Raw genomic sequence first — 12,986 nt, 5'->3', positions numbered from 1 at the left:
CCCCTGAACACGCCACCGGGTCGAAAAACCTCTTAAAATGTGGGCAGAAAAATCACAAGAATTATGGTGTCATTTATAAAATTTTCACATGTCCGCTCTATGAGTTATTCATCTTTTTAAAGTTATGTTCTGGCTCCAAAGGGGTGTGGTTTCCCAGGTCACATGGTATAGAAACCAGTCTTTCCAGTTTCTGCCAAGCCAGCTTGCTCTCACAGGCAGTGCTCCTCCCAGCTCCTGCCAAGAGGAAGCTACATTTTACGACTGCGGTAATAAAAACCTTTGCCTGAGTGAAGAGGGCTTTGTTCACTCTCTTGCAGAGCACAAGTAATTCAATTATCAGATAGATGGCATATCCTTAGCTTGGGCAGCAAAAGGAAGGTTGGCCTGGGAACACAGTGGTGACTCAAATTTCACTCCTGATGGGGGTAGTTGCCAGGCAGAATCAAGTTCCTTAAGCCAGACTTTCAGCTACTGTCATGTTATTTGTTGCTTTTTAAATTAACTTGCAATTTTACACATGCAGCTAGAATGCTGATTCTAAGTGCAAAACTATGACATTTAAACAATTGCAACCTATGTGACACTCAAAAGTAGGTCACTCAGTCAATTTAAACATTTAGATTTTAGTGTCTTTAAATCCAGTGCAACTTAAACTGCTGACTCCATAGCTCAGCTAGTTTTGTTATAAGCATTGTTCTGGGCTCTTCATTTCCCAGATTTTGTAGGCACACAAAACTCCATTCTACCAAATGTCTGCTGGTGTTCAGTGAATATTTTGCACATATTGCAATGTTTGAAAATAGGCATTTTGACTTGCCTTCAGGGAAACAGAGTGGTTTTAAAACGCCGGCTTTTGGATAGTGGTGAGTACTGGTACTGCACCCATTTTTGGGATTTAAGAAATGAATTCCCCACAATTCTAGGTTGCATTTGGCAATCAGCATTGCCATTCCCAATGGTTTCAGACTACTGTGCGGGTAGTCCAATGGTGGTTTTAGGCAGTGTCCTTCTGTGCCCATAACATCGGCAAAAATGAGTGGCAGCCTATTCTTCATGCATTTCCCTGTGCATTTTCTGGGAAGCTCTGGCCATCATGATGTTTTCCATGTCAGTACTGCACAGTTTTGAGGTAGGGCTAGGATGCATGGGTAAATACATCCCACAAGCCCCCCTCTTGCGATGGCCATTCTATTTCACGAATGGGACTCGCAAGATCTGGGATGTTTCCTCATCTTCTTCCAATAGATGGCACAGTTCAGCATCTTTTCCTCCATCCGGTACTGATCGATCAGTTCTCCTCGCCGGTCCTGATGGGAAGATTGGGCGGTACCCCGAGCCCGTTGCGTCTCAGCTCCCGGTCTCCGGATCGTCCTCCTTGGCCCGTCTCAAGGTTTTCTTTCTCCTAGGACGACAAAGGAAGAGCGGCAATACCTATTCATAGACGTTTTTCCACCACCGTTGAGATAGTGGGGCAGCATATGCATTTTATCATAACGAAACATTACATTCTTATTTTAATAAAAACAGTATGACTAAGAGACAGTTTCATGCAAATCACAATATTTTAGAGACTAGATGTGGTATGTTTTATGATTGGAACTGAATTAGACTGAGACAGTACCCGCTAGGATTCCAGAGGATTCCTCCAGTTGTTGCAGAGTGTGCCTGGGATGGCAACATTTCAACTGGTTTATGTGGACCCACTTGTCTTCCCCCTCTGCCGAACCGCCTTTGGGGATGTGGATTTTGTAGGCCACAGGGGAGATCTTGTCGATGATCTCAAAGGGTCCCTTCCATGTAGGCAAAAATTTGCGCTGCTTGGCCTGGTTCCTTTGGAAGTTGTATAGATAGACCCGGTCTCCCACCTGATATTCCTTCCTGGAAGTTTTCAGGTCATAATGGGTCTTCATGCTATCAGCTGATCTTTCTAGATTCCGCTGAGCATAAGCAAAAGCATGTTGGAGGTGTTTCCTTAAATTCTCTACATACTCATGAGTAGTGGAGGCATTTATCAGTGTCTGCTCTTGGGTCCTGTAGAGCAAATGCTGAGGAAGCACCATCTTGCGCCCAGTCATCAACTCAAATGGTGACATTTTGGTTGCAGATGAAGGGGTAGATCTGATGGCCATTAGGACCAGAGGTAATCGGATATCCCAACTTGGCCCAGAATCTGCCACAAACTTCTTTAATATGCTCACAATTGTCCGGTTATATCTCTCTACTGCCCCAGAAGAAGCTGGCCGATAAGCAATATGCAACTTCCTTTTGACCCCCAGTATCTCCCACATCTTTGTCATTACTTCACTGGTGAAGTGGCTACCTCTGTCTGACTCAATCCTTTGAGGTAGACCAAAACGGGAAAAGATGTGGTTAATCATCAAGGCAGCTGCAGTTTCTGCCTTGCAATTTGGGGCTGGGAGACATTCCACCCACTTGGTAAACAAGCATGTCACAGTCAACATGTACTTATTCCCCCTAGCCGAGCGAATCACAGGGCCTACAAAGTCGATTTGTAAATCTGACCATGGCAGTGTCATTCCCCTCTTTTGTAAAGGCGCCCGGTGTGTGAGGGATGTCGGCTGAAATTGTGCACACACAAGACAACCCTTCAAATATTGGTTGAGGTCCTGGCCCATGTGTGGCCAGTATGCAACCTCTCTTAAGATTTCCAGTGTTGTGTGAAACCCCCTATGACCGGCGGTGGCCGCATCATGGGCGTGACTTAACATCAGGCTTCGGAATGAGGTAGGAACCACCCACTGATCGTGGCCAGCTTTGGATTTCCTTACCAGCAAACCGTCTTGGATTCGGAACATTTTTGGACATTTCATCAACACTCTTAGGTCCTCTTTCCCAATGTAATCGGTATCCGTCAGGGGAAAGTTCTCAGGGTCTTCAAGGTGCTGGTAAAATTTACCAATAATTGGATCCCCCTTCTGAGCAGTAATCAAATCCGCATCAGGGGTCTCCTTACTCCATTGTGCAATTGAAAGGTCGTTGTGAGCATTTGTCTGGGACCTAGTGATGGCAGTGACCTGGATTTCCCCCAACAGGGACTCAATCTCAATTAGATCCCCTTGGATGGCCCCGGTTTTGGCCAGATGATCAGCTAAGTCATTTCCAGTTTTGTCTGGTCCCTCTACTTTGGAATGACCCTTGATCTTCTTCCAATAGATGGTCATCTCATTCGAGGTGACCAGATCATCAATGTTTTGGATCAACTTCCCATGTTTCAAGGGTTTGTTGTTAGCACATAACATGCCTCTGGTTTTCCAATTAACCAGGTGCTCCACGAACCCGTTCCGTACATAATCCGAATCTGTGATTATGACCAGTTCGTGGAGTTGATGCTGGACAGCAGTGAGGATGGCCTGATGCACAGCCATCAATTCTGCCACCTGACTACTTCGGGGACCAATTTTGTATCCAGCGGAGGGTTCTGGGGACTCATTCACCCATGCATTCCCTACGCCAGCCACCAGTTCTTTCTCCCTGTCGTTGTCAACATGGTAAGAGCATCCATCCACATAGACAGTGGGCATTCCCTCACACTTGTCTTCTTCAAAGACTTTGTGTGGGGAATTAAGGTATGCCTCCATGTTGTCCTTTATTTTTAGACTTTCGTCCTCGAGACAGTTTTCTCTGGCACAATCATGCAAGTCAGCCAGACCTTGCGCGAGGGGACTCTTCTTGTTTTGGCCATATCGGACCTCCACAGGAAAGCCTTGCATTGACAGAATCCAGGAAGTAATTCGGGAATTACTCACATTTCCGGCCCGGATTCTGTCACTTTGGAGATATTGCAGAGGCTGGTGTGGAGTCTCCACTATGATGTGTTCCCCCTGGATAAACGGGCGGTAATTCTTCAATGCCCACACCATTGCCAGGAGTGCCTTCTCACAATCGTTGAATTTTTCCTCCACAGAGGATAAAGTTTTGCTCGCATAGGAGATTACTTTATTGACCTTGTCATGCTTTTGGTATAATACGGCCGTCAAGCACGTATTAGAGAACCCTGTCTCCAGGAAGAACTCCTTGTTTCTGACAGGGTAAGCTAGGCAAGGCGCTTGTGAGAGGCTTCTCTTGAGTTGTCTTACTGCCTCGGATTGTTCTGGACCCCATTCCCACTTGACCCCCCCCTTTAGGAGATGAATCAGGGGTCTGGTGATCTCTGCGTAGCCCTCAATGAACTTTCTGCTGTAATTAGTCAGTCCAAGGAGGCTCCTTAGTTCCCGCAGAGTTGTGGGGTCTTTCAGTTTCTGAAGTACTTCCACTTTCTTTTCCTGGGGACAGAGGCCCTGAGGAGTAATCTCATGCCCCAAGAAATTAACACGGGTTCTACACCACTGTGCTTTCTGAAAGGAAAGTTTTGCTCCGGCGGCCCTCAACTGTGTCAGAACATAACGGATCTCCGCTATGTGTTCCTCCACAGATGAACTTTTGATGAGGACATCATCTACATAAGCCAGGTTACCCCTTGCACCCAAGTCAGGCATGGCCTTGTGTAGAAAAATGTTGAATTCATTGCCGGAGTTGAGGTATCCGAAGGGAGTCCGGGTCCAGGTGTACTGCTGGCCCCCAAAGGTAAAAGCCAGCTTGTATTGGTCCTCCCTACTGACAGGCACAGTCCAGTATCCATTGGTCAGGTCTATTGCAGTGAATACCTGTGACCCCTGGATCTGGGCCAGCCCTTGGTCAATGTAGGGCAGAGGCCATCGGGACCCGTTTGTTGAGCTCCCTAAGGTCGGCGCAGAGTCTCCACTGGCCGTTTGGCTTCAATATTCCCAGCACCGGATTATTGAAGGTGCTGTGGACTGGACGGATTATTCCCCGGGACTCAAGGTTCTTAATTATTTCAGTAAGGGACTCCATTGATGCGAGAGGCAAGCGATATTGCTTCACAAACACAGGAGTCATGCCAGGGTCCGTGGGGATTGTTGTTGTGTGGATGTCAGTGCGACCACAGTCATATGAGTCTACCGCAAAGAGATCTTGGAAATCCAAGAAAACTTGTTTCAACTTTTGCTTTTGTTCCAGAGTCACACAGGCATCAGCTAGGTTGACTCTCTCTTCCACCATCTGCCTGAAGCCTGGAAAGACTTCTGGTTTGGCTATCTCAGCGGCCTCCTCCAACTGGGTGGAGAAGTCCCTGGTCAGAGTGCTGATTTGGACCGGAGGCTTCAGGTGGGAAAGGCAGCCCTCATGTACCTGGAAAATCACCTCATCCCTCCTGAAGTCACAAGTCACATCTTCCTTACCATAGGGGCAGGAAGTGTACACCAGGAAGTTCCCCCCATGCCGGGTAAAAATCCTGTCTGGTGTTGTATTGTCATCACTGTCACTGTCAAAACAGTCCTTGGGGATTGGTCCTAACAGTTCGTTACCTAAATCCATGGAAAAATGTCGGTCATCAACCGCCATTCCAATAATGGTGCCTGCGGCTAGAGTAACACTCTTTAAGTCGCTGTTATCCACCTCTATTGGAATGGTGTCATGTTCTAGGTTGACTAATGGAGTTGGGTTTACCCCCAACCCTTGCTGTTGGAGAGAAGCATTTAGATGTATGTAAGCATCAGGATTTTTCAACTCTTGTCCCCTTTTAACTTTCACTTCCAGGGAGAATTGTCGGGTCCTTTCTGGGATGGTGACTTCCTCTTTGATCTGAATTTCAACTGCATAAGGTAGCAATTGAGCTGACCTAAATGCTTTTTCTGGATCATCAAAGCCCATGGGATTATCCGCTAATCGGGACCAAGCTTTGAAGTTTATTAGGTCCAAACTAATGGCAAAGCGATTGAGAATGTCACTGCCTAAGTAAAAGGCGGCAGTGACGTCTCGCACGACCCAACAATTGTGGACTATGCTCTTGTTGCCAATGGAGATTTTGAGCATACACCTGCTTGGCAGGAGATGTTTGGAATTAGGTACTTCCAGGTCCATTTCCCATTTGTCTATCAGTTTGAAGGTGGGAATGGCTGGATCTTTTGGGAGTTGGCGAAACATGGCTTCGCTGATGAAGCTCTTCCCGTTGTTCACACACACTCGAGCGAGAACAGGGTCCTTCCCATCATTTAACTGAACTGGGATGAACAAGCTGCTCTCCAATTTGCTGAATCTCAGCCAGGCTCTGAGCTGATTTCACATCTTTCTGGACTATAGGAGTGGGAGTTTCAGATTGTGGATTGGTATAGAATTTCAAAGTGTTTCCTTCCAGCGTGGAATACCACTTTAGACTGGAAGGAAGGTTGATTTTCAGAAATAGAGAGGACCCCCCATCACCAGTCTGTTGTCCTACTGCTATTACTGTCACGTCTGGAATTTGGTTGTTCTGGAAGTGAAATTCTACTTGGTCAGATTTTTGTTCAACCATGTGGCATGTGCCGTTTAAACTAACATGGTTGACACTCTGTTTTAATTTTATTGGTCGGCTAGTCTGGGTCCAGAGGACCTTGTTTACACAATCTATTAGGGGTGACAACCTTCTCAGGAGGTCATTCCCTAGTAAACAAGGGGTGCCCTCTGGGGTCACAACTATGACCGGGTGTTTCAACTTATGTCGCCCAATTTTAATGTCCAAGTCTGCAGTCCCCTCAACGGGAATTTCCTTCCCGTCAAAGTTCTGTAGTTGTCCCGGAAGAGAGGTGAGAGGAATTTGGTAATTCTCTCCCCTTCCTGCATTCAGTTCGTCAAAGGCCCTTCTGGACAGAAGGGTAGCTTGAGATCCAGTGTCCACCAGTGCCGAGATTGTACCCTGCCCCCGTACTTGTACCGGGGCATAATATCTTCCCTCCTTCTCCTCAAGGGGGCACAGATAATGTACATTTTTGGACAACTGGTGGGCTAATTTTCTGGTTTTGGACATCACTAGCGAAGAGATTTGGGCAGAATTCTGTGGAGAGCCTTGGGAATCTGAAAGAAAAATTTGGCAACTGGAGATCAGAGCCATTGTGGGTTCCCCTGGCTCCGGTTCTGGGCTGCCCCCCCCTTTTTGGAGGCAGTCCCCAGGATGGGTTTGAACCAGGGGATTTTCTTGCTGTTGGTTCTGGGATGAGATGGTGGGCGGCGGTAGCTCAGTCTCCACATCTCCCCAGTCTGGATTTGCATCCCTAGGGACCCATTTTTCTTTGGGAGGAGTTCCCCCCTCTCTGAAGGAGAAGATCCTTTTCCCAGGATCCTCTGAGGATCCCTCTCCCTCAAATCGGAAGATCTGTACCTCCTCCTCAAACTGAGTCTGTTTGGGTCTTTTGTTTCTCCTACCCCCCCTCTGCTCCTTAGGAGGCAGACTTTCAGGGGCAAGAGATTTTGTTTCCGGTTCCTGGGTTTCCAGGGGCTGTTTACAAGTGAGGAAGGCAGCTTCCTCCAAGGCTTTACACCCCCCTTCCCTTTGTGCCTCCTCCCTGGGAACCGGTGAGTTATCGGGGTGCTGCCCCCGTCATTGTTCTGGAGCACCAGGTCCAGAGTTGGGTGCGTTCTGCGCCGGCACGCCCATCTGAGGGTTCTGCTGAGCCCTCAGTATGTGACCCAGATCCCGCGCCATGTTTTGAACCTGGCGCTCTAACTGGGAAACCCGCTCAGGCTGATACGGGGCCCTGTTTTCTCCCCTGGGCTGATCCCGGGAAGGGTAGCTGTCCCTCCTCTGGTAATACCCCGGGTTGGGAAGATTTGGGTACCCCTCCACCCTTGGCCTCCCCTCTCCCGGATTCAGTGGTCTGGGCTCAGGGAATTGGGGAAAGAAGGATGGATGGTTTTGGGGCTGAAAGTCGGGTGGATATCTGGGGAAAAAGTTCTGCCCAGGGTTTGGTAAATTTCTGCCCTCCTGTGGGAAGTTTGGAGGGAAGTTCCCTGGGTTAGGTGCTTGTCTGGATCCCCCCCCTTGGGCTGGAGGAGTCCACACATAACCCAGGATGGGTCGATTTCCCTTGTAACGTGGACTTACATAATCAGGAGAGCGAGGGACCCCATTTGTGGGGCTGCCTCCTTGGCTCCCTGTCTGTGACTGACCCGAGGACCTCCTGGGCCTAGCATTATTAGGTGCAGGCAGGTTTTTAGGCCCCCCCATCTCCAAATCCAAAACGGGGGTGACCTTTACCTCTGCCACCTTGGCAGCAGCAGGGGTGCTGTTGGCTTTGGGGTTTTTCTGGGCATTACTTTTGCTATCTATCGGTTTCTGCACCTCATAGATCCGGGTAGCCTGTTCAATGACCCAGTCTAAAGATCTTTTCTCGTGAAAATCCCTCACGAGCTGGGTCATGATATATTTGGGCAAGGCATGGAAAAACGTGTTAATAAATTCCCTGCTATCCGTGCGCACCCTTCTGGTGGTCTGTGCAAAAGCACGCTTTAACTCCTGCACAAATTCTTGTGGGGCCTGATCCTCCCCACATTGCAAATTGTAGGCTGCCTTGCGAGCCTCTTGAGGATTTCTGTGAACAGAAAAATGTTTCAAGATGGCCGCCTTATAGGTGGACCATCTTAAATGATTTTGGTCCTCCAGCCCTGCAAAGAAACTGGAGTATTCCGGGGAGAAGGTCCACTTTACATATTGAATACAGCTTTGGCTGTCCTTCAAATGGAAAGTCTCCATCATTTGTTCAAACAACTCTAAGTGCTCCCAAACAGAATACTTAGCGTTCTTATGGTAAGGCGTGATGACGCTCCTGATCGCCTTAATCTGCTTTAAGGGGTCCTTAAGCAAGGCCCTTTTTGCCTTATTGGCCTTTTTGGTTCGGGTAACCCTTGTCCATTCTTCCTCGGACTCAGAGGCACTGCTCCCAGAGGTTGCCGTCTGTTCTTCCAGGTTTTCCCGGATTCTGCGAGCCTGGGAATGGCTGGCAGAATGTGTGGACCTGGTCTCCTGTGTCCTGCGCAGTTCAGAGGAGTCTTCAGATTCCTCCTTGCTGCCAGGATTTGATGGGTACCCCCTCCACTGACCTAACTGGGCAGAGGTTTTCAGGATGCCCTTAATGGGCCTACTCTCCTGGGGTTCCCCATTGAACTGTACTGTACTTGGGTGCCCATACCCGGATGCCCACCCCTCCATTCCTGAGTGGTACTGGCCTATGAGCCCCATACTCTTAGCTGGATAGTGATCTGCCATCCCTGCGGCCCTGTGCTCATGTGCGCCAGGGGACATGGGGGTGGTAGAGTCCAGGGACTGGGGGAGATGAAGGCCCCTGGTGTTAGGGCTCCTGCGGTTATGGTCAGGAATCTCTCTTTCCCAGCGGACCTCATCTCTATCCGCCCCTGCTCCCTGTTGCAATGCAAGAGCCTGCATTTGTGCTTTCAGTTCCTCTGTTAAGGCCTTACTCGACTCTATCAGTTTCTCCTGCATCGCTACCTGTTGCTGGAGAATATCATTGTGTTGACAGAGGGCCTCATTCTCCCTCTGTGCTTCCTGGTTGGTCCTGGAGAACTGGGCCAGTCTTTGCTGCAGGAGGTTTACCTCCTGGGCAATGTCCCTATTGGCCTGCTCCTTTCTTGCTAGAGCATCTTCCACCCTTCTGGTGTGCTCTACCAAGTTCTGGTTTTCTTTTTGGAGATCACCCAGCCCCTGGTGGGCCAGGTGATTTTCTTCCATTTTTCTTTTTAAATGGCAGACTTCCTGGCCTAAGGCGTCTCTTTCCTGACTAAGAGCCTGCATTTGTGCCGCCAGGTCGTCCCTTTGCCTTTGGAAGGCACCAGCTTTCTGGCGCTCCTGATCAAACTCTGCCTGGGTATCCAGGTCTTTCAGAATCAGTTTATTGCTCTCCTCCTTCACTCTATCTAGGTGGCCTTGCAGGGTGACTACCTGCTCAGCACATGCCCTATTGAAGTCTAGCTGTTGCTCCAGCTTTTTCTGGCTTTGCAGTAGGGAGTCCAAACCTTCTTGGTGTTCCTTCTGCAAGGCCAGAAATCTGGTATCCTGTTCTGACTTTTCCTTTTGCAGCACATCCATATCCTCCTTTATTTTAGTGATGTACTGTCTGGTCTCATTTTCTGACTCCTGGCTTCTGTGCAGCCTTTGCTCAGAAGAGTCCAGATCAGATTGGGCCTTCTCTAACGCCATCTGTTGCCTTTTTGCCAGATCATGGCCTTCAGCACATTTATTCTGTATGGCTCCCATGTATAAATATAAATATGCCGCTATCCTAACAATCTTGTCGTGCTCATCTTTGGCCTTAGGAGCCATATATAGTTCACTCAGGGCCACGTGTAATGGACCCTGATCTCTATATATATCTGACTCTGTTTCAGTGACCTGTTGTGTGATTGCCTGCAACCACGCATCCTGGCCCTGTTCGGTCCATTCACCTCTCACAAATAGCTTATGCAAGAGGTGCTCTCTGGCTATTTTCATGTCTACTAAGGTCGTCATTCTAGAGATTGGTCTCTGTCCTGACTTACAGAAGTTTGTATTTTATTTTTGCAGAACAGAACTTTTCTTGGAGTGTCCCTTTTGAGGAATGCTTCACAGCGTAATGCAGCGTGGTGATCCGACCGGATGTATGTATCCCGTCAGTTAGCACACTGTATTAAGCTGCACAAGTGGTAAATCTAACCCAACGTCTCGGCTCGAGCCCCCAATTTGTAAGAGGATTCAATTCAGCACTACAGCTAAATTAACGCCTAGTCTAGAATACTGAATGAAAACCCTTATTGATATATCTTTAGGTCCAGTTCATGCGTTCTGGATGACTACCCCTGTATAACACCCCTCTCTTGGAATCCCCCTGACCCCACTGAGCCAAGAAGTAGTTCTGTTTTGCAAGTTTAAAAGGTTTATTTGATAATTTAAAATAGATATATATATCACGCTTTATAATAAATTAATAATTGAATAGCACACTTAATCTGATATGATAAAGATCAACAACGGAGAATCTGGCACTAGCACACTTCTTATAATCACTAATGAGTTGACATGAATGGATAAGGTAGCACACTGGTGAATAGGAACAAAAGTATAATGTGGTAGAGGATGCTTTATGTAAGCTCAGGTGGATGCAATATTCAATGAATGCAGTACAGAAAATACTCAATATGATTTCAACCAAACAATGTAATCACTTTTCTCTGGCAATCCACTCCCCCCCTCTTTTTGCAATGCAAGGGAATGGGAGGAAAGCACGCAGTTCTCAAAATGCAATCAATGTAATTCAGTTCAATCCCCCCCAAGCTTAGACAACAGAAGTTTAAAACACAGATAGGAGTTTTGAAAACACAGGCCCAAATGCTTTGATATGTGCTAGCAATGGATGAGAAATATGCTGGAAATGCTTTTGAATTCCCTTTCAGAGGTTCAGGGTGAGTGGTATCTAGTTAATATTAGTCCAGGCTCACACTAGCAATGAGCAGGGATAGTTAGCAGGTTAAACAAATTTTTGGCAAATGGAAAGCAAACAGCAGCAGTTTTTACATGTGAAGAAATTGCAAATCGCGGTAAAATTCGCGGATGCGTGTTCCGCGATTGCGGTAAAACTATAGTAGGAATGAGGTTCTTGGTGCGATTCAAAGCTACGATTCTAAGCTATCAGAGGAAAGTTACTGCAAGTCTCTAGCCCAAACGGTCGCGGAGATATGAGCGATTTAATAAAGGTCGTTTTTGGGTTTGCAAATTTCAAAAGCTCAAAATGACAAGTGCAGCTTGCAACTAGAAATGACAGGTGACAGCTAGGAGGCAGTTCTACTTAGGTTAAATAGATTGAATTAGATGAATTTAAACTAAGAGATTGGTTCTACACAGTTCTGCTGGGTACTCACACTATATTCTTGAATTAAATGGGCCTCATCACGGATCTGGTCAGGGTTTTAGACTGGGCTTTGGTCACTCTCTCTGCTGGTCTGGGTCTCTCTGGTCTGGTCTCTTAGTACAGCACTGCTTTCTCTCTGGTCTGGTCTCTTAGTTCTGGATAGATTGATGAATTTGAAGTCTGGATCTCTGGATGTTGTATGGAGGTAAGTATGGATTTTTCCGGCAGAGCGTCCCGCTGCAGATGGATTTGGAAGGTCCCTATCTGTCCTGTCTGTCTGCTTTTATGTGTTTAGAATGTGGGTGTGTTCTAGCATCACTGACCCTACCTCTCTCTCAGCTTCTAATTGGTCAAACTTCCATTTATCATTTGATTGGGGAATGAACTGTGAGTCAGAGTGATGTCATTTTACAGCCTGCAGAAAGTCCACTCCTCCTGTCAACTTACACACAAATCTAGATTTGAAACAAATACATATTTGCAGAGGTACATATTGTTTTAAATCATATGCACCCATCATGCATTACAGGAGGTATCCCCTGTTCAAACTCTGCTCTTCCTGGGAGCTTGCATTCAGAAATGGCACATATTTCACTTTTTAACTGATTTTGCAATTTCTGACATTGACCCAACTTTACATACATGTGTGCAGGGAGTAGGGACATTAACTGATGAAGTTTCAGATTTTTAACATGCATACATTTAGAGTTATATCCACTTTTCCGCTGACACCCCCCTGAACACGCCACCGGGTCGAAAAACCTCTTAAAATGTGGGCAGAAAAATCACAAGAATTATGGTGTCATTTATAAAATTTTCACATGTCCGCTCTATGAGTTATTCATCTTTTTAAAGTTATGTTCTGGCTCCAAAGGGGTGTGGTTTCCCAGGTCACATGGTATAGAAACCAGTCTTTCCAGTTTCTGCCAAGCCAGCTTGCTCTCACAGGCAGTGCTCCTCCCAGCTCCTGCCAAGAGGAAGCTACATTTTACGACTGCGGTAATAAAAACCTTTGCCTGAGTGAAGAGGGCTTTGTTCACTCTCTTGCAGAGCACAGGTAATTCAATTATCAGATAGATGGCATATCCTTAGCTTGGGCAGCAAAAGGAAGGTTGGCCTGGGAACACAGTGGTGACTCAAATTTCACTCCTGATGGGGGTAGTTGCCAGGCAGAATCAAGTTCCTTAAGCCAGACTTTCAGCTACTGTCATGTTATTTGTTGCTTTTTAAATTAACTTGGAATTTTACACATGCAGC

The sequence above is a fragment of the Ambystoma mexicanum genome, chromosome 2q (genome assembly GCF_040938575.1).
Source record: "Ambystoma mexicanum isolate Mex_15411 chromosome 2q, UKY_AmexF1_1, whole genome shotgun sequence".
In the NCBI taxonomy this organism is placed as follows: domain Eukaryota; kingdom Metazoa; phylum Chordata; class Amphibia; order Caudata; family Ambystomatidae; genus Ambystoma; species Ambystoma mexicanum.
The sequence above is the reverse complement of the archived record's forward strand: the minus strand, read 5'-3'. Positions refer to the sequence as shown.